This window comes from Eleutherodactylus coqui, chromosome 1, assembly GCF_035609145.1.
Source record: "Eleutherodactylus coqui strain aEleCoq1 chromosome 1, aEleCoq1.hap1, whole genome shotgun sequence".
In the NCBI taxonomy this organism is placed as follows: Eukaryota; Metazoa; Chordata; class Amphibia; order Anura; family Eleutherodactylidae; genus Eleutherodactylus; species Eleutherodactylus coqui.
In genome coordinates, this window is record NC_089837.1 from 9238560 (window position 1) to 9256160 (window position 17601).

The 17601-nt window shown below is 49.0% G+C and overlaps 17 non-coding genes across 17 annotated transcripts; 1 reads left to right on the forward strand and 16 right to left on the reverse strand.

Annotated features, from left to right (window-relative positions):
• Positions 1 to 671: 671 nt before the first annotated feature.
• Positions 672 to 743, reverse strand: TRNAG-UCC (transfer RNA glycine (anticodon UCC)). The gene has a single exon. It is a non-coding gene; the product is annotated as a tRNA-Gly (tRNA).
• Positions 744 to 1618: 875 nt separating this feature from the next.
• Positions 1619 to 1690, reverse strand: TRNAG-UCC (transfer RNA glycine (anticodon UCC)). The gene has a single exon. It is a non-coding gene; the product is annotated as a tRNA-Gly (tRNA).
• An 875-nt stretch (positions 1691 to 2565) lies between these two features.
• TRNAG-UCC (transfer RNA glycine (anticodon UCC)) lies at positions 2566 to 2637 on the reverse strand. Its single transcript has one exon. It is a non-coding gene; the product is annotated as a tRNA-Gly (tRNA).
• An 875-nt stretch (positions 2638 to 3512) lies between these two features.
• TRNAG-UCC (transfer RNA glycine (anticodon UCC)) lies at positions 3513 to 3584 on the reverse strand. Its single transcript has one exon. It is a non-coding gene; the product is annotated as a tRNA-Gly (tRNA).
• Positions 3585 to 4459: 875 nt separating this feature from the next.
• TRNAG-UCC (transfer RNA glycine (anticodon UCC)) lies at positions 4460 to 4531 on the reverse strand. Its single transcript has one exon. It is a non-coding gene; the product is annotated as a tRNA-Gly (tRNA).
• An 878-nt stretch (positions 4532 to 5409) lies between these two features.
• On the reverse strand, positions 5410 to 5481 carry TRNAG-UCC (transfer RNA glycine (anticodon UCC)). The gene has a single exon. It is a non-coding gene; the product is annotated as a tRNA-Gly (tRNA).
• Positions 5482 to 6356: 875 nt separating this feature from the next.
• Positions 6357 to 6428, reverse strand: TRNAG-UCC (transfer RNA glycine (anticodon UCC)). The gene has a single exon. It is a non-coding gene; the product is annotated as a tRNA-Gly (tRNA).
• Positions 6429 to 7305: 877 nt separating this feature from the next.
• TRNAG-UCC (transfer RNA glycine (anticodon UCC)) lies at positions 7306 to 7377 on the reverse strand. The gene has a single exon. It is a non-coding gene; the product is annotated as a tRNA-Gly (tRNA).
• An 878-nt stretch (positions 7378 to 8255) lies between these two features.
• Positions 8256 to 8327, reverse strand: TRNAG-UCC (transfer RNA glycine (anticodon UCC)). The gene has a single exon. It is a non-coding gene; the product is annotated as a tRNA-Gly (tRNA).
• An 889-nt stretch (positions 8328 to 9216) lies between these two features.
• TRNAG-UCC (transfer RNA glycine (anticodon UCC)) lies at positions 9217 to 9288 on the reverse strand. Its single transcript has one exon. It is a non-coding gene; the product is annotated as a tRNA-Gly (tRNA).
• An 877-nt stretch (positions 9289 to 10165) lies between these two features.
• On the reverse strand, positions 10166 to 10237 carry TRNAG-UCC (transfer RNA glycine (anticodon UCC)). Its single transcript has one exon. It is a non-coding gene; the product is annotated as a tRNA-Gly (tRNA).
• Positions 10238 to 11114: 877 nt separating this feature from the next.
• TRNAG-UCC (transfer RNA glycine (anticodon UCC)) lies at positions 11115 to 11186 on the reverse strand. Its single transcript has one exon. It is a non-coding gene; the product is annotated as a tRNA-Gly (tRNA).
• A 628-nt stretch (positions 11187 to 11814) lies between these two features.
• On the forward strand, positions 11815 to 11900 carry TRNAY-GUA (transfer RNA tyrosine (anticodon GUA)). The gene is given in 2 exon segments: positions 11815 to 11851; positions 11865 to 11900. It is a non-coding gene; the product is annotated as a tRNA-Tyr (tRNA).
• A 163-nt stretch (positions 11901 to 12063) lies between these two features.
• On the reverse strand, positions 12064 to 12135 carry TRNAG-UCC (transfer RNA glycine (anticodon UCC)). Its single transcript has one exon. It is a non-coding gene; the product is annotated as a tRNA-Gly (tRNA).
• Positions 12136 to 13013: 878 nt separating this feature from the next.
• Positions 13014 to 13085, reverse strand: TRNAG-UCC (transfer RNA glycine (anticodon UCC)). Its single transcript has one exon. It is a non-coding gene; the product is annotated as a tRNA-Gly (tRNA).
• An 865-nt stretch (positions 13086 to 13950) lies between these two features.
• TRNAG-UCC (transfer RNA glycine (anticodon UCC)) lies at positions 13951 to 14022 on the reverse strand. The gene has a single exon. It is a non-coding gene; the product is annotated as a tRNA-Gly (tRNA).
• Positions 14023 to 15822: 1800 nt separating this feature from the next.
• TRNAG-UCC (transfer RNA glycine (anticodon UCC)) lies at positions 15823 to 15894 on the reverse strand. Its single transcript has one exon. It is a non-coding gene; the product is annotated as a tRNA-Gly (tRNA).
• Positions 15895 to 17601: the final 1707 nt, after the last annotated feature.

Consider the following 17601-nt stretch of genomic DNA (forward strand, 5'->3'; position numbering starts at 1 on the left):
CTGCTAGGCGCAGAGTTTTGTATTTTTCATGCTCCCAGGAAAAAGGTACCCCAAAAATTCACTGTCTCGTTCTTTCAGGCCACCCAAAGCCCAGCAAACTCCACTGTCCTTTATATTTAAGGCACCAAAAAATCCACACTTAAAAAAAAAAAAAAAAAGAAACCTTTCTTCTCCCATGGTCAAAGCTTGGTTTAGGCATGATAACATGACTGCGGTGTGACCCGAGTGCCAGAAGCCAGCAACCGTAGAGGGGGATTAGCTCAAATGGTAGAGCGCTCGCTTAGCATGCGAGAGGTAGCGGGATCGATGCCCGCATCCTCCAAAACTTCCACTTGGCACTACCTTCAAATGAAGGGCCAACTTCTTTTTAGTTGGCACTGACACAAAAACCTAGGAAGCAGCTGCACGCATATCTGGCTAAACCTTCGATAGCTCAGCTGGTAGAGCGGAGGACTGTAGTAGCTAGTTAGCAATCCTTAGGTCGCTGGTTCGATTCCGGCTCGAAGGATGCTTTTGAGTGTCCGATAACCTTGCATGCTTCAACTTGGAGGCTCTCTTGCACAGACTTTGCAGCTGCATACCTCCTGGCCGCACTCTTTTTGAGCCTGACCGCACAACCATTGGCCTCTGGAGAGAGTGTTAACAAGAATACTTCAAAACAAGAGAAACAATGCGTTGGCCGGGAATCGAACCCGGGTCAACTGCTTGGAAGGCAGCTATGCTCACCACTATACCACCAACGCCATAGAATTCGCACCACTTCTCAATCGTGAAAATGCAACTCTCACCCCTAGTGTGACTAAAGCCAACTCTTCTGCTTCGTTAGTGGCTTGACAACAGTCAGACGGTAATGTGGCTTCTCGTAAGAGAGGTTTAAGCAGCAGCAGAGTGGCGCAGCGGGAGCGTGCTGGGCCCATAACCCAGAGGTCGATGGATCGAAACCATCCTCTGCTAGGCGCAGAGTTTTGTATTTTTCATGCTCCCAGGAAAAAGGTACCCCAAAAATTCACTGTCTCGTTCTTTCAGGCCACCCAAAGCCCAGCAAACTCCACTGTCCTTTATATTTAAGGCACCAAAAAATCCACACTTAAAAAAAAAAAAAAAAAGAAACCTTTCTTCTCCCATGGTCAAAGCTTGGTTTAGGCATGATAACATGACTGCGGTGTGACCCGAGTGCCAGAAGCCAGCAACCGTAGAGGGGGATTAGCTCAAATGGTAGAGCGCTCGCTTAGCATGCGAGAGGTAGCGGGATCGATGCCCGCATCCTCCAAAACTTCCACTTGGCACTACCTTCAAATGAAGGGCCAACTTCTTTTTAGTTGGCACTGACACAAAAACCTAGGAAGCAGCTGCACGCATATCTGGCTAAACCTTCGATAGCTCAGCTGGTAGAGCGGAGGACTGTAGTAGCTAGTTAGCAATCCTTAGGTCGCTGGTTCGATTCCGGCTCGAAGGATGCTTTTGAGTGTCCGATACCTTGCATGCTTCAACTTGGAGGCTCTCTTGCACAGACTTTGCAGCTGCATACCTCCTGGCCGCACTCTTTTTGAGCCTGACCGCACAACCATTGGCCTCTGGAGAGAGTGTTAACAAGAATACTTCAAAACAAGAGAAACAATGCGTTGGCCGGGAATCGAACCCGGGTCAACTGCTTGGAAGGCAGCTATGCTCACCACTATACCACCAACGCCATAGAATTCGCACCACTTCTCAATCGTGAAAATGCAACTCTCACCCCTAGTGTGACTAAAGCCAACTCTTCTGCTTCGTTAGTGGCTTGACAACAGTCAGACGGTAATGTGGCTTCTCGTAAGAGAGGTTTAAGCAGCAGCAGAGTGGCGCAGCGGGAGCGTGCTGGGCCCATAACCCAGAGGTCGATGGATCGAAACCATCCTCTGCTAGGCGCAGAGTTTTGTATTTTTCATGCTCCCAGGAAAAAGGTACCCCAAAAATTCACTGTCTCGTTCTTTCAGGCCACCCAAAGCCCAGCAAACTCCACTGTCCTTTATATTTCAAGGCACCAAAAAATCCACACTTAAAAAAAAAAAAAAAAGAAACCTTTCTTCTCCCATGGTCATAGCTTGGTTTAGGCATGATAACATGACTGCGGTGTGACCCGAATGCCAGAAGCCAGCAACCGTAGAGGGGGATTAGCTCAAATGGTAGAGCGCTCGCTTAGCATGCGAGAGGTAGCGGGATCGATGCCCGCATCCTCCAAAACTTCCACTTGGCACTACCTTCAAATGAAGGGCCAACTTCTTTTTAGTTGGCACTGACACAAAAACCTAGGAAGCAGCTGCACGCATATCTGGCTAAACCTTCGATAGCTCAGCTGGTAGAGCGGAGGACTGTAGTAGCTAGTTAGCAATCCTTAGGTCGCTGGTTCGATTCCGGCTCGAAGAATGCTTTTGAGTGTCCGATACCTTGCATGCTTCAACTTGGAGGCTCTCTTGCACAGACTTTGCAGCTGCATACCTCCTGGCCGCACTCTTTTTGAGCCTGACCGCACAACCATTGGCCTCTGGAGAGAGTGTTAACAAGAATACTTCAAAACAAGAGAAACAATGCGTTGGCCGGGAATCGAACCCGGGTCAACTGCTTGGAAGGCAGCTATGCTCACCACTATACCACCAACGCCATAGAATTCGCACCACTTCTCAATCGTGAAAATGCAACTCTCACCCCTAGTGTGACTAAAGCCAACTCTTCTGCTTCGTTAGTGGCTTGACAACAGTCAGACGGTAATGTGGCTTCTCGTAAGAGAGGTTTAAGCAGCAGCAGAGTGGCGCAGCGGGAGCGTGCTGGGCCCATAACCCAGAGGTCGATGGATCGAAACCATCCTCTGCTAGGCGCAGAGTTTTGTATTTTTCATGCTCCCAGGAAAAAGGTACCCCAAAAATTCACTGTCTCGTTCTTTCAGGCCACCCAAAGCCCAGCAAACTCCACTGTCCTTTATATTTAAGGCACCAAAAAATCCACACTTAAAAAAAAAAAAAAAAAGAAACCTTTCTTCTCCCATGGTCAAAGCTTGGTTTAGGCATGATAACATGACTGCGGTGTGACCCGAGTGCCAGAAGCCAGCAACCGTAGAGGGGGATTAGCTCAAATGGTAGAGCGCTCGCTTAGCATGCGAGAGGTAGCGGGATCGATGCCCGCATCCTCCAAAACTTCCACTTGGCACTACCTTCAAATGAAGGGCCAACTTCTTTTTAGTTGGCACTGACACAAAAACCTAGGAAGCAGCTGCACGCATATCTGGCTAAACCTTCGATAGCTCAGCTGGTAGAGCGGAGGACTGTAGTAGCTAGTTAGCAATCCTTAGGTCGCTGGTTCGATTCCGGCTCGAAGGATGCTTTTGAGTGTCCGATACCTTGCATGCTTCAACTTGGAGGCTCTCTTGCACAGACTTTGCAGCTGCATACCTCCTGGCCGCACTCTTTTTGAGCCTGACCGCACAACCATTGGCCTCTGGAGAGAGTGTTAACAAGAATACTTCAAAACAAGAGAAACAATGCGTTGGCCGGGAATCGAACCCGGGTCAACTGCTTGGAAGGCAGCTATGCTCACCACTATACCACCAACGCCATAGAATTCGCACCACTTCTCAATCGTGAAAATGCAACTCTCACCCCTAGTGTGACTAAAGCCAACTCTTCTGCTTCGTTAGTGGCTTGACAACAGTCAGACGGTAATGTGGCTTCTCGTAAGAGAGGTTTAAGCAGCAGCAGAGTGGCGCAGCGGGAGCGTGCTGGGCCCATAACCCAGAGGTCGATGGATCGAAACCATCCTCTGCTAGGCGCAGAGTTTTGTATTTTTCATGCTCCCAGGAAAAAGGTACCCCAAAAATTCACTGTCTCGTTCTTTCAGGCCACCCAAAGCCCAGCAAACTCCACTGTCCTTTATATTTCAAGGCACCAAAAAATCCACACTTAAAAAAAAAAAAAAAAGAAACCTTTCTTCTCCCATGGTCATAGCTTGGTTTAGGCATGATAACATGACTGCGGTGTGACCCGAATGCCAGAAGCCAGCAACCGTAGAGGGGGATTAGCTCAAATGGTAGAGCGCTCGCTTAGCATGCGAGAGGTAGCGGGATCGATGCCCGCATCCTCCAAAACTTCCACTTGGCACTACCTTCAAATGAAGGGCCAACTTCTTTTTAGTTGGCACTGACACAAAAACCTAGGAAGCAGCTGCACGCATATCTGGCTAAACCTTCGATAGCTCAGCTGGTAGAGCGGAGGACTGTAGTAGCTAGTTAGCAATCCTTAGGTCGCTGGTTCGATTCCGGCTCGAAGGATGCTTTTGAGTGTCCGATACCTTGCATGCTTCAACTTGGAGGCTCTCTTGCACAGACTTTGCAGCTGCATACCTCCTGGCCGCACTCTTTTTGAGCCTGACCGCACAACCATTGGCCTCTGGAGAGAGTGTTAACAAGAATACTTCAAAACAAGAGAAACAATGCGTTGGCCGGGAATCGAACCCGGGTCAACTGCTTGGAAGGCAGCTATGCTCACCACTATACCACCAACGCCATAGAATTCGCACCACTTCTCAATCGTGAAAATGCAACTCTCACCCCTAGTGTGACTAAAGCCAACTCTTCTGCTTCGTTAGTGGCTTGACAACAGTCAGACGGTAATGTGGCTTCTCGTAAGAGAGGTTTAAGCAGCAGCAGAGTGGCGCAGCGGGAGCGTGCTGGGCCCATAACCCAGAGGTCGATGGATCGAAACCATCCTCTGCTAGGCGCAGAGTTTTGTATTTTTCATGCTCCCAGGAAAAAGGTACCCCAAAAATTCACTGTCTCGTTCTTTCAGGCCACCCAAAGCCCAGCAAACTCCACTGTCCTTTATATTTAAGGCACCAAAAAATCCACACTTAAAAAAAAAAAAAAAAAAAGAAACCTTTCTTCTCCCATGGTCAAAGCTTGGTTTAGGCATGATAACATGACTGCGGTGTGACCCGAGTGCCAGAAGCCAGCAACCGTAGAGGGGGATTAGCTCAAATGGTAGAGCGCTCGCTTAGCATGCGAGAGGTAGCGGGATCGATGCCCGCATCCTCCAAAACTTCCACTTGGCACTACCTTCAAATGAAGGGCCAACTTCTTTTTAGTTGGCACTGACACAAAAACCTAGGAAGCAGCTGCACGCATATCTGGCTAAACCTTCGATAGCTCAGCTGGTAGAGCGGAGGACTGTAGTAGCTAGTTAGCAATCCTTAGGTCGCTGGTTCGATTCCGGCTCGAAGGATGCTTTTGAGTGTCCGATAACCTTGCATGCTTCAACTTGGAGGCTCTCTTGCACAGACTTTGCAGCTGCATACCTCCTGGCCGCACTCTTTTTGAGCCTGACCGCACAACCATTGGCCTCTGGAGAGAGTGTTAACAAGAATACTTCAAAACAAGAGAAACAATGCGTTGGCCGGGAATCGAACCCGGGTCAACTGCTTGGAAGGCAGCTATGCTCACCACTATACCACCAACGCCATAGAATTCGCACCACTTCTCAATCGTGAAAATGCAACTCTCACCCCTAGTGTGACTAAAGCCAACTCTTCTGCTTCGTTAGTGGCTTGACAACAGTCAGACGGTAATGTGGCTTCTCGTAAGAGAGGTTTAAGCAGCAGCAGAGTGGCGCAGCGGGAGCGTGCTGGGCCCATAACCCAGAGGTCGATGGATCGAAACCATCCTCTGCTAGGCGCAGAGTTTTGTATTTTTCATGCTCCCAGGAAAAAGGTACCCCAAAAATTCACTGTCTCGTTCTTTCAGGCCACCCAAAGCCCAGCAAACTCCACTGTCCTTTATATTTAAGGCACCAAAAAATCCACACTTAAAAAAAAAAAAAAAAGAAACCTTTCTTCTCCCATGGTCAAAGCTTGGTTTAGGCATGATAACATGACTGCGGTGTGACCCGAGTGCCAGAAGCCAGCAACCGTAGAGGGGGATTAGCTCAAATGGTAGAGCGCTCGCTTAGCATGCGAGAGGTAGCGGGATCGATGCCCGCATCCTCCAAAACTTCCACTTGGCACTACCTTCAAATGAAGGGCCAACTTCTTTTTAGTTGGCACTGACACAAAAACCTAGGAAGCAGCTGCACGCATATCTGGCTAAACCTTCGATAGCTCAGCTGGTAGAGCGGAGGACTGTAGTAGCTAGTTAGCAATCCTTAGGTCGCTGGTTCGATTCCGGCTCGAAGGATGCTTTTGAGTGTCCGATAACCTTGCATGCTTCAACTTGGAGGCTCTCTTGCACAGACTTTGCAGCTGCATACCTCCTGGCCGCACTCTTTTTGAGCCTGACCGCACAACCATTGGCCTCTGGAGAGAGTGTTAACAAGAATACTTCAAAACAAGAGAAACAATGCGTTGGCCGGGAATCGAACCCGGGTCAACTGCTTGGAAGGCAGCTATGCTCACCACTATACCACCAACGCCATAGAATTCGCACCACTTCTCAATCGTGAAAATGCAACTCTCACCCCTAGTGTGACTAAAGCCAACTCTTCTGCTTCGTTAGTGGCTTGACAACAGTCAGACGGTAATGTGGCTTCTCGTAAGAGAGGTTTAAGCAGCAGCAGAGTGGCGCAGCGGGAGCGTGCTGGGCCCATAACCCAGAGGTCGATGGATCGAAACCATCCTCTGCTAGGCGCAGAGTTTTGTATTTTTCATGCTCCCAGGAAAAAGGTACCCCAAAAATTCACTGTCTCGTTCTTTCAGGCCACCCAAAGCCCAGCAAACTCCACTGTCCTTTATATTTCAAGGCACCAAAAAATCCACACTTAAAAAAAAAAAAAAAAAGAAACCTTTCTTCTCCCATGGTCATAGCTTGGTTTAGGCATGATAACATGACTGCGGTGTGACCCGAATGCCAGAAGCCAGCAACCGTAGAGGGGGATTAGCTCAAATGGTAGAGCGCTCGCTTAGCATGCGAGAGGTAGCGGGATCGATGCCCGCATCCTCCAAAACTTCCACTTGGCACTACCTTCAAATGAAGGGCCAACTTCTTTTTAGTTGGCACTGACACAAAAACCTAGGAAGCAGCTGCACGCATATCTGGCTAAACCTTCGATAGCTCAGCTGGTAGAGCGGAGGACTGTAGTAGCTAGTTAGCAATCCTTAGGTCGCTGGTTCGATTCCGGCTCGAAGGATGCTTTTGAGTGTCCGATAACCTTGCATGCTTCAACTTGGAGGCTCTCTTGCACAGACTTTGCAGCTGCATACCTCCTGGCCGCACTCTTTTTGAGCCTGACCGCACAACCATTGGCCTCTGGAGAGAGTGTTAACAAGAATACTTCAAAACAAGAGAAACAATGCGTTGGCCGGGAATCGAACCCGGGTCAACTGCTTGGAAGGCAGCTATGCTCACCACTATACCACCAACGCCATAGAATTCGCACCACTTCTCAATCGTGAAAATGCAACTCTCACCCCTAGTGTGACTAAAGCCAACTCTTCTGCTTCGTTAGTGGCTTGACAACAGTCAGACGGTAATGTGGCTTCTCGTAAGAGAGGTTTAAGCAGCAGCAGAGTGGCGCAGCGGGAGCGTGCTGGGCCCATAACCCAGAGGTCGATGGATCGAAACCATCCTCTGCTAGGCGCAGAGTTTTGTATTTTTCATGCTCCCAGGAAAAAGGTACCCCAAAAATTCACTGTCTCGTTCTTTCAGGCCACCCAAAGCCCAGCAAACTCCACTGTCCTTTATATTTCAAGGCACCAAAAAATCCACACTTAAAAAAAAAAAAAAAAAAAGAAACCTTTCTTCTCCCATGGTCATAGCTTGGTTTAGGCATGATAACATGACTGCGGTGTGACCCGAATGCCAGAAGCCAGCAACCGTAGAGGGGGATTAGCTCAAATGGTAGAGCGCTCGCTTAGCATGCGAGAGGTAGCGGGATCGATGCCCGCATCCTCCAAAACTTCCACTTGGCACTACCTTCAAATGAAGGGCCAACTTCTTTTTAGTTGGCACTGACACAAAAACCTAGGAAGCAGCTGCACGCATATCTGGCTAAACCTTCGATAGCTCAGCTGGTAGAGCGGAGGACTGTAGTAGCTAGTTAGCAATCCTTAGGTCGCTGGTTCGATTCCGGCTCGAAGGATGCTTTTGAGTGTCCGATACCTTGCATGCTTCAACTTGGAGGCTCTCTTGCACAGACTTTGCAGCTGCATACCTCCTGGCCGCACTCTTTTTGAGCCTGACCGCACAACCATTGGCCTCTGGAGAGAGTGTTAACAAGAATACTTCAAAACAAGAGAAACAATGCGTTGGCCGGGAATCGAACCCGGGTCAACTGCTTGGAAGGCAGCTATGCTCACCACTATACCACCAACGCCATAGAATTCGCACCACTTCTCAATCGTGAAAATGCAACTCTCACCCCTAGTGTGACTAAAGCCAACTCTTCTGCTTCGTTAGTGGCTTGACAACAGTCAGACGGTAATGTGGCTTCTCGTAAGAGAGGTTTAAGCAGCAGCAGAGTGGCGCAGCGGGAGCGTGCTGGGCCCATAACCCAGAGGTCGATGGATCGAAACCATCCTCTGCTAGGCGCAGAGTTTTGTATTTTTCATGCTCCCAGGAAAAAGGTACCCCAAAAATTCACTGTCTCGTTCTTTCAGGCCACCCAAAGCCCAGCAAACTCCACTGTCCTTTATATTTAAGGCACCAAAAAATCCACACTTAAAAAAAAAAAAAAAAAAAAAAAAAAAAAAGAAACCTTTCTTCTCCCATGGTCAAAGCTTGGTTTAGGCATGATAACATGACTGCGGTGTGACCCGAGTGCCAGAAGCCAGCAACCGTAGAGGGGGATTAGCTCAAATGGTAGAGCGCTCGCTTAGCATGCGAGAGGTAGCGGGATCGATGCCCGCATCCTCCAAAACTTCCACTTGGCACTACCTTCAAATGAAGGGCCAACTTCTTTTTAGTTGGCACTGACACAAAAACCTAGGAAGCAGCTGCACGCATATCTGGCTAAACCTTCGATAGCTCAGCTGGTAGAGCGGAGGACTGTAGTAGCTAGTTAGCAATCCTTAGGTCGCTGGTTCGATTCCGGCTCGAAGGATGCTTTTGAGTGTCCGATAACCTTGCATGCTTCAACTTGGAGGCTCTCTTGCACAGACTTTGCAGCTGCATACCTCCTGGCCGCACTCTTTTTGAGCCTGACCGCACAACCATTGGCCTCTGGAGAGAGTGTTAACAAGAATACTTCAAAACAAGAGAAACAATGCGTTGGCCGGGAATCGAACCCGGGTCAACTGCTTGGAAGGCAGCTATGCTCACCACTATACCACCAACGCCATAGAATTCGCACCACTTCTCAATCGTGAAAATGCAACTCTCACCCCTAGTGTGACTAAAGCCAACTCTTCTGCTTCGTTAGTGGCTTGACAACAGTCAGACGGTAATGTGGCTTCTCGTAAGAGAGGTTTAAGCAGCAGCAGAGTGGCGCAGCGGGAGCGTGCTGGGCCCATAACCCAGAGGTCGATGGATCGAAACCATCCTCTGCTAGGCGCAGAGTTTTGTATTTTTCATGCTCCCAGGAAAAAGGTACCCCAAAAATTCACTGTCTCGTTCTTTCAGGCCACCCAAAGCCCAGCAAACTCCACTGTCCTTTATATTTAAGGCACCAAAAAATCCACACTTAAAAAAAAAAAAAAAAAAGAAACCTTTCTTCTCCCATGGTCAAAGCTTGGTTTAGGCATGATAACATGACTGCGGTGTGACCCGAGTGCCAGAAGCCAGCAACCGTAGAGGGGGATTAGCTCAAATGGTAGAGCGCTCGCTTAGCATGCGAGAGGTAGCGGGATCGATGCCCGCATCCTCCAAAACTTCCACTTGGCACTACCTTCAAATGAAGGGCCAACTTCTTTTTAGTTGGCACTGACACAAAAACCTAGGAAGCAGCTGCACGCATATCTGGCTAAACCTTCGATAGCTCAGCTGGTAGAGCGGAGGACTGTAGTAGCTAGTTAGCAATCCTTAGGTCGCTGGTTCGATTCCGGCTCGAAGGATGCTTTTGAGTGTCCGATAACCTTGCATGCTTCAACTTGGAGGCTCTCTTGCACAGACTTTGCAGCTGCATACCTCCTGGCCGCACTCTTTTTGAGCCTGACCGCACAACCATTGGCCTCTGGAGAGAGTGTTAACAAGAATACTTCAAAACAAGAGAAACAATGCGTTGGCCGGGAATCGAACCCGGGTCAACTGCTTGGAAGGCAGCTATGCTCACCACTATACCACCAACGCCATAGAATTCGCACCACTTCTCAATCGTGAAAATGCAACTCTCACCCCTAGTGTGACTAAAGCCAACTCTTCTGCTTCGTTAGTGGCTTGACAACAGTCAGACGGTAATGTGGCTTCTCGTAAGAGAGGTTTAAGCAGCAGCAGAGTGGCGCAGCGGGAGCGTGCTGGGCCCATAACCCAGAGGTCGATGGATCGAAACCATCCTCTGCTAGGCGCAGAGTTTTGTATTTTTCATGCTCCCAGGAAAAAGGTACCCCAAAAATTCACTGTCTCGTTCTTTCAGGCCACCCAAAGCCCAGCAAACTCCACTGTCCTTTATATTTAAGGCACCAAAAAATCCACACTTAAAAAAAAAAAAAAAAAAAGAAACCTTTCTTCTCCCATGGTCAAAGCTTGGTTTAGGCATGATAACATGACTGCGGTGTGACCCGAGTGCCAGAAGCCAGCAACCGTAGAGGGGGATTAGCTCAAATGGTAGAGCGCTCGCTTAGCATGCGAGAGGTAGCGGGATCGATGCCCGCATCCTCCAAAACTTCCACTTGGCACTACCTTCAAATGAAGGGCCAACTTCTTTTTAGTTGGCACTGACACAAAAACCTAGGAAGCAGCTGCACGCATATCTGGCTAAACCTTCGATAGCTCAGCTGGTAGAGCGGAGGACTGTAGTAGCTAGTTAGCAATCCTTAGGTCGCTGGTTCGATTCCGGCTCGAAGGATGCTTTTGAGTGTCCGATACCTTGCATGCTTCAACTTGGAGGCTCTCTTGCACAGACTTTGCAGCTGCATACCTCCTGGCCGCACTCTTTTTGAGCCTGACCGCACAACCATTGGCCTCTGGAGAGAGTGTTAACAAGAATACTTCAAAACAAGAGAAACAATGCGTTGGCCGGGAATCGAACCCGGGTCAACTGCTTGGAAGGCAGCTATGCTCACCACTATACCACCAACGCCATAGAATTCGCACCACTTCTCAATCGTGAAAATGCAACTCTCACCCCTAGTGTGACTAAAGCCAACTCTTCTGCTTCGTTAGTGGCTTGACAACAGTCAGACGGTAATGTGGCTTCTCGTAAGAGAGGTTTAAGCAGCAGCAGAGTGGCGCAGCGGGAGCGTGCTGGGCCCATAACCCAGAGGTCGATGGATCGAAACCATCCTCTGCTAGGCGCAGAGTTTTGTATTTTTCATGCTCCCAGGAAAAAGGTACCCCAAAAATTCACTGTCTCGTTCTTTCAGGCCACTCAAAGCCCAGCAAACTCCACTGTCCTTTATATTTCAAGGCACCAAAAAATCCACACTTAAAAAAAAAAAAAAAAAGAAACCTTTCTTCTCCCATGGTCATAGCTTGGTTTAGGCATGATAACATGACTGCGGTGTGACCCGAATGCCAGAAGCCAGCAACCGTAGAGGGGGATTAGCTCAAATGGTAGAGCGCTCGCTTAGCATGCGAGAGGTAGCGGGATCGATGCCCGCATCCTCCAAAACTTCCACTTGGCACTACCTTCAAATGAAGGGCCAACTTCTTTTTAGTTGGCACTGACACAAAAACCTAGGAAGCAGCTGCACGCATATCTGGCTAAACCTTCGATAGCTCAGCTGGTAGAGCGGAGGACTGTAGTAGCTAATTAGCAATCCTTAGGTCGCTGGTTCGATTCCGGCTCGAAGGATGCTTTTGAGTGTCCGACAACCTTGCATGCTTCAACTCGGAGGCTCTCTCGCACAGACTTTGCAGCTGCATACCTCCTGGGCGCACTCTTTTTGAGCCTGACCGCACAACCATTGGCCTTTGGAGAGAGTGTTAACAAGAATACTTCAAAACAAGAGTAACAATGCGTTGGCCGGGAATCGAACCCGGGTCAACTGCTTGGAAGGCAGCTATGCTCACCACTATACCACCAACGCCATAGAATTCGCACCACTTCTCAATCGTGAAAATGCAACTCTCACCCCTAGTGTGACTAAAGCCAACTCTTCTGCTTCGTTAGTGGCTTGACAACAGTCAGACGGTAATGTGGCTTCTCGTAAGAGAGGTTTAAGCAGCAGCAGAGTGGCGCAGCGGGAGCGTGCTGGGCCCATAACCCAGAGGTCGATGGATCGAAACCATCCTCTGCTAGGCGCAGAGTTTTGTATTTTTCATGCTCCCAGGAAAAAGGTACCCCAAAAATTCACTGTCTCGTTCTTTCAGGCCACCCAAAGCCCAGCAAACTCCACTGTCCTTTATATTTCAAGGCACCAAAAAATCCACACTTAAAAAAAAAAAAAAGAAAGAAACCTTTCTTCTCCCATGGTCAAAGCTTGGTTTAGGCATGATAACATGACTGCGGTGTGACCCGAGTGCCAGAAGCCAGCAACCGTAGAGGGGGATTAGCTCAAATGGTAGAGCGCTCGCTTAGCATGCGAGAGGTAGCTGGATCGATGCCCGCATCCTCCAAAACTTCCACTTGGCACTACCTTCAAATGAAGGGCCAACTTCTTTTTAGTTGGCACTGACACAAAAACCTAGGAAGCAGCTGCACGCATATCTGGCTAAACCTTCGATAGCTCAGCTGGTAGAGCGGAGGACTGTAGTAGCTAATTAGCAATCCTTAGGTCGCTGGTTCGATTCCGGCTCGAAGGATGCTTTTGAGTGTCCGACAACCTTGCATGCTTCAACTCGGAGGCTCTCTCGCACAGACTTTGCAGCTGCATACCTCCTGGGCGCACTCTTTTTGAGCCTGACCGCACAACCATTGGCCTTTGGAGAGAGTGTTAACAAGAATACTTCAAAACAAGAGTAACAATGCGTTGGCCGGGAATCGAACCCGGGTCAACTGCTTGGAAGGCAGCTATGCTCACCACTATACCACCAACGCCATAGAATTCGCACCACTTCTCAATCGTGAAAATGCAACTCTCACCCCTAGTGTGACTAAAGCCAACTCTTCTGCTTCGTTAGTGGCTTGACAACAGTCAGACGGTAATGTGGCTTCTCGTAAGAGAGGTTTAAGCAGCAGCAGAGTGGCGCAGTGGGAGCGTGCTGGGCCCATAACCCAGAGGTCGATGGATCGAAACCATCCTCTGCTAGGCGCAGAGTTTTGTATTTTTCATGCTCCCAGGAAAAAGGTACCCCAAAAATTCACTGTCTCGTTCTTTCAGGCCACCCAAAGCCCAGCAAACTCCACTGTCCTTTATATTTTAAGGCACCAAAAAATCCACACTTAAAAAAAAAAAAAAAAAAAGAAAGAAACCTTTCTTCTCCCATGGTCAAAGCTTGGTTTAGGCATGATAACATGACTGCGGTGTGACCCGAGTGCCAGAAGCCAGCAACCGTAGAGGGGGATTAGCTCAAATGGTAGAGCGCTCGCTTAGCATGCGAGAGGTAGCGGGATCGATGCCCGCATCCTCCAAAACTTCCACTTGGCACTACCTTCAAATGAAGGGCCAACTTCTTTTTAGTTGGCACTGACACAAAAACCTAGGAAGCAGCTGCACGCATATCTGGCTAAACCTTCGATAGCTCAGCTGGTAGAGCGGAGGACTGTAGTAGGTCGCTGGTTCGATTCCGGCTCGAAGGATGCTTTTGAGTGTCCGACAACCTTGCATGCTTCAACTCGGAGGCTCTCTCGCACAGACTTTGCAGCTGCATACCTCCTGGGCGCACTCTTTTTGAGCCTGACCGCACAACCATTGACCTTTGGAGAAAGTGTTAACAAGAATACTTCAAAACAAGAGTAACAATGCGTTGGCCGGGAATCGAACCCGGGTCAACTGCTTGGAAGGCAGCTATGCTCACCACTATACCACCAACGCCATAGAATTCGCACCACTTCTCAATCGTGAAAATGCAACTCTCACCCCTAGTGTGACTAAAGCCAACTCTTCTGCTTCGTTAGTGGCTTGACAACAGTCAGACGGTAATGTGGCTTCTCGTAAGAGAGGTTTAAGCAGCAGCAGAGTGGCGCAGCGGGAGCGTGCTGGGCCCATAACCCAGAGGTCGATGGATCGAAACCATCCTCTGCTAGGCGCAGAGTTCTGTATTTTTCATGCTCCCAGGAAAAAGGTACCCCAAAAATTCACTGTCTCGTTCTTTCAGGCCACCCAAAGCCCAGCAAACTCCACTGTCCTTTATATTTCAAGGCACCAAAAAATCCACACTTAAAAAAAAAAAAAAAAAAAAAAGAAAGAAACCTTTCTTCTCCCATGGTCAAAGCTTGGTTTAGGCATGATAACATGACTGCGGTGTGACCCGAGTGCCAGAAGCCAGCAACCGTAGAGGGGGATTAGCTCAAATGGTAGAGCGCTCGCTTAGCATGCGAGAGGTAGCGGGATCGATGCCCGCATCCTCCAAAACTTCCACTTGGCACTACCTTCAAATGAAGGGCCAACTTCTTTTTAGTTGGCACTGACACAAAAACCTAGGAAGCAGCTGCACGCATATCTGGCTAAACCTTCGATAGCTCAGCTGGTAGAGCGGAGGACTGTAGTAGGTCGCTGGTTCGATTCCGGCTCGAAGGATGCTTTTGAGTGTCCGACAACCTTGCATGCTTCAACTCGGAGGCTCTCTCGCACAGACTTTGCAGCTGCATACCTCCTGGGCGCACTCTTTTTGAGCCTGACCGCACAACCATTGGCCTTTGGAGAGAGTGTTAACAAGAATACTTCAAAACAAGAGTAACAATGCGTTGGCCGGGAATCGAACCCGGGTCAACTGCTTGGAAGGCAGCTATGCTCACCACTATACCACCAACACCATAGAATTCGCACCACTTCTCAATCGTGAAAATGCAACTCTCACCCCTAGTGTGACTAAAGCCAACTCTTCTGCTTCGTTAGTGGCTTGACAACAGTCAGACGGTAATGTGGCTTCTCGTAAGAGAGGTTTAAGCAGCAGCAGAGTGGCGCAGCGGGAGCGTGCTGGGCCCATAACCCAGAGGTCGATGGATCGAAACCATCCTCTGCTAGGCGCAGAGTTTTGTATTTTTCATGCTCCCAGGAAAAAGGTACCCCAAAAATTCACTGTCTCGTTCTTTCAGGCCACCCAAAGCCCAGCAAACTCCACTGTCCTTTATATTTCAAGGCACCAAAAAATCCACACTTAAAAAAAAAAAAAAGAAAGAAACCTTTCTTCTCCCATGGTCAAAGCTTGGTTTAGGCATGATAACATGACTGCGGTGTGACCCGAGTGCCAGAAGCCAGCAACCGTAGAGGGGGATTAGCTCAAATGGTAGAGCGCTCGCTTAGCATGCGAGAGGTAGCGGGATCGATGCCCGCATCCTCCAAAACTTCCACTTGGCACTACCTTCAAATGAAGGGCCAACTTCTTTTTAGTTGGCACTGACACAAAAACCTAGGAAGCAGCTGCACGCATATCTGGCTAAACCTTCGATAGCTCAGCTGGTAGAGCGGAGGACTGTAGTAGGTCGCTGGTTCGATTCCGGCTCGAAGGATGCTTTTGAGTGTCCGACAACCTTGCATGCTTCAACTCGGAGGCTCTCTCGCACAGACTTTGCAGCTGCATACCTCCTGGGCGCACTCTTTTTGAGCCTGACCGCACAACCATTGACCTTTGGAGAAAGTGTTAACAAGAATACTTCAAAACAAGAGTAACAATGCGTTGGCCGGGAATCGAACCCGGGTCAACTGCTTGGAAGGCAGCTATGCTCACCACTATACCACCAACGCCATAGAATTCGCACCACTTCTCAATCGTGAAAATGCAACTCTCACCCCTAGTGTGACTAAAGCCAACTCTTCTGCTTCGTTAGTGGCTTGACAACAGTCAGACGGTAATGTGGCTTCTCGTAAGAGAGGTTTAAGCAGCAGCAGAGTGGCACAGCGGGAGCGTGCTGGGCCCATAACCCAGAGGTCGATGGATCGAAACCATCCTCTGCTAGGCGCAGAGTTCTGTATTTTTCATGCTCCCAGGAAAAAGGTACCCCAAAAATTCACTGTCTCGTTCTTTCAGGCCACCCAAAGCCCAGCAAACTCCACTGTCCTTTATATTTCAAGGCACCAAAAAATCCACACTTAAAAAAAAAAAAAAAAAAAAAAGAAAGAAACCTTTCTTCTCCCATGGTCAAAGCTTGGTTTAGGCATGATAACATGACTGCGGTGTGACCCGAGTGCCAGAAGCCAGCAACCGTAGAGGGGGATTAGCTCAAATGGTAGAGCGCTCGCTTAGCATGCGAGAGGTAGCGGGATCGATGCCCGCATCCTCCAAAACTTCCACTTGGCACTACCTTCAAATGAAGGGCCAACTTCTTTTTAGTTGGCACTGACACAAAAACCTAGGAAGCAGCTGCACGCATATCTGGCTAAACCTTCGATAGCTCAGCTGGTAGAGCGGAGGACTGTAGTAGGTCGCTGGTTCGATTCCGGCTCGAAGGATGCTTTTGAGTGTCCGACAACCTTGCATGCTTCAACTCGGAGGCTCTCTCGCACAGACTTTGCAGCTGCATACCTCCTGGGCGCACTCTTTTTGAGCCTGACCGCACAACCATTGGCCTTTGGAGAGAGTGTTAACAAGAATACTTCAAAACAAGAGTAACAATGCGTTGGCCGGGAATCGAACCCGGGTCAACTGCTTGGAAGGCAGCTATGCTCACCACTATACCACCAACACCATAGAATTCGCACCACTTCTCAATCGTGAAAATGCAACTCTCACCCCTAGTGTGACTAAAGCCAACTCTTCTGCTTCGTTAGTGGCTTGACAACAGTCAGACGGTAATGTGGCTTCTCGTAAGAGAGGTTTAAGCAGCAGCAGAGTGGCGCAGCGGGAGCGTGCTGGGCCCATAACCCAGAGGTCGATGGATCGAAACCATCCTCTGCTAGGCGCAGAGTTTTGTATTTTTCATGCTCCCAGGAAAAAGGTACCCCAAAAATTCACTGTCTCGTTCTTTCAGGCCACCCAAAGCCCAGCAAACTCCACTGTCCTTTATATTTCAAGGCACCAAAAAATCCACACTTAAAAAAAAAAAAAAAAAAAAAAGAAAGAAACCTTTCTTCTCCCATGGTCAAAGCTTGGTTTAGGCATGATAACATGACTGCGGTGTGACCCGAGTGCCAGAAGCCAGCAACCGTAGAGGGGGATTAGCTCAAATGGTAGAGCGCTCGCTTAGCATGCGAGAGGTAGCGGGATCGATGCCCGCATCCTCCAAAACTTCCACTTGGCCCTTCAAATGAAGGGCCAACTTCTTTTTAGTTGGCACTGACACAAAAACCTAGGAAGCAGCTGCACGCATATCTGGCTAAACCTTCGATAGCTCAGCTGGTAGAGCGGAGGACTGTAGTAGCTAATTAGCAATCCTTAGGTCGCTGGTTCGATTCCGGCTCGAAGGATGCTTTTGAGTGTCCGACAACCTTGCATGCTTCAACTCGGAGGCTCTC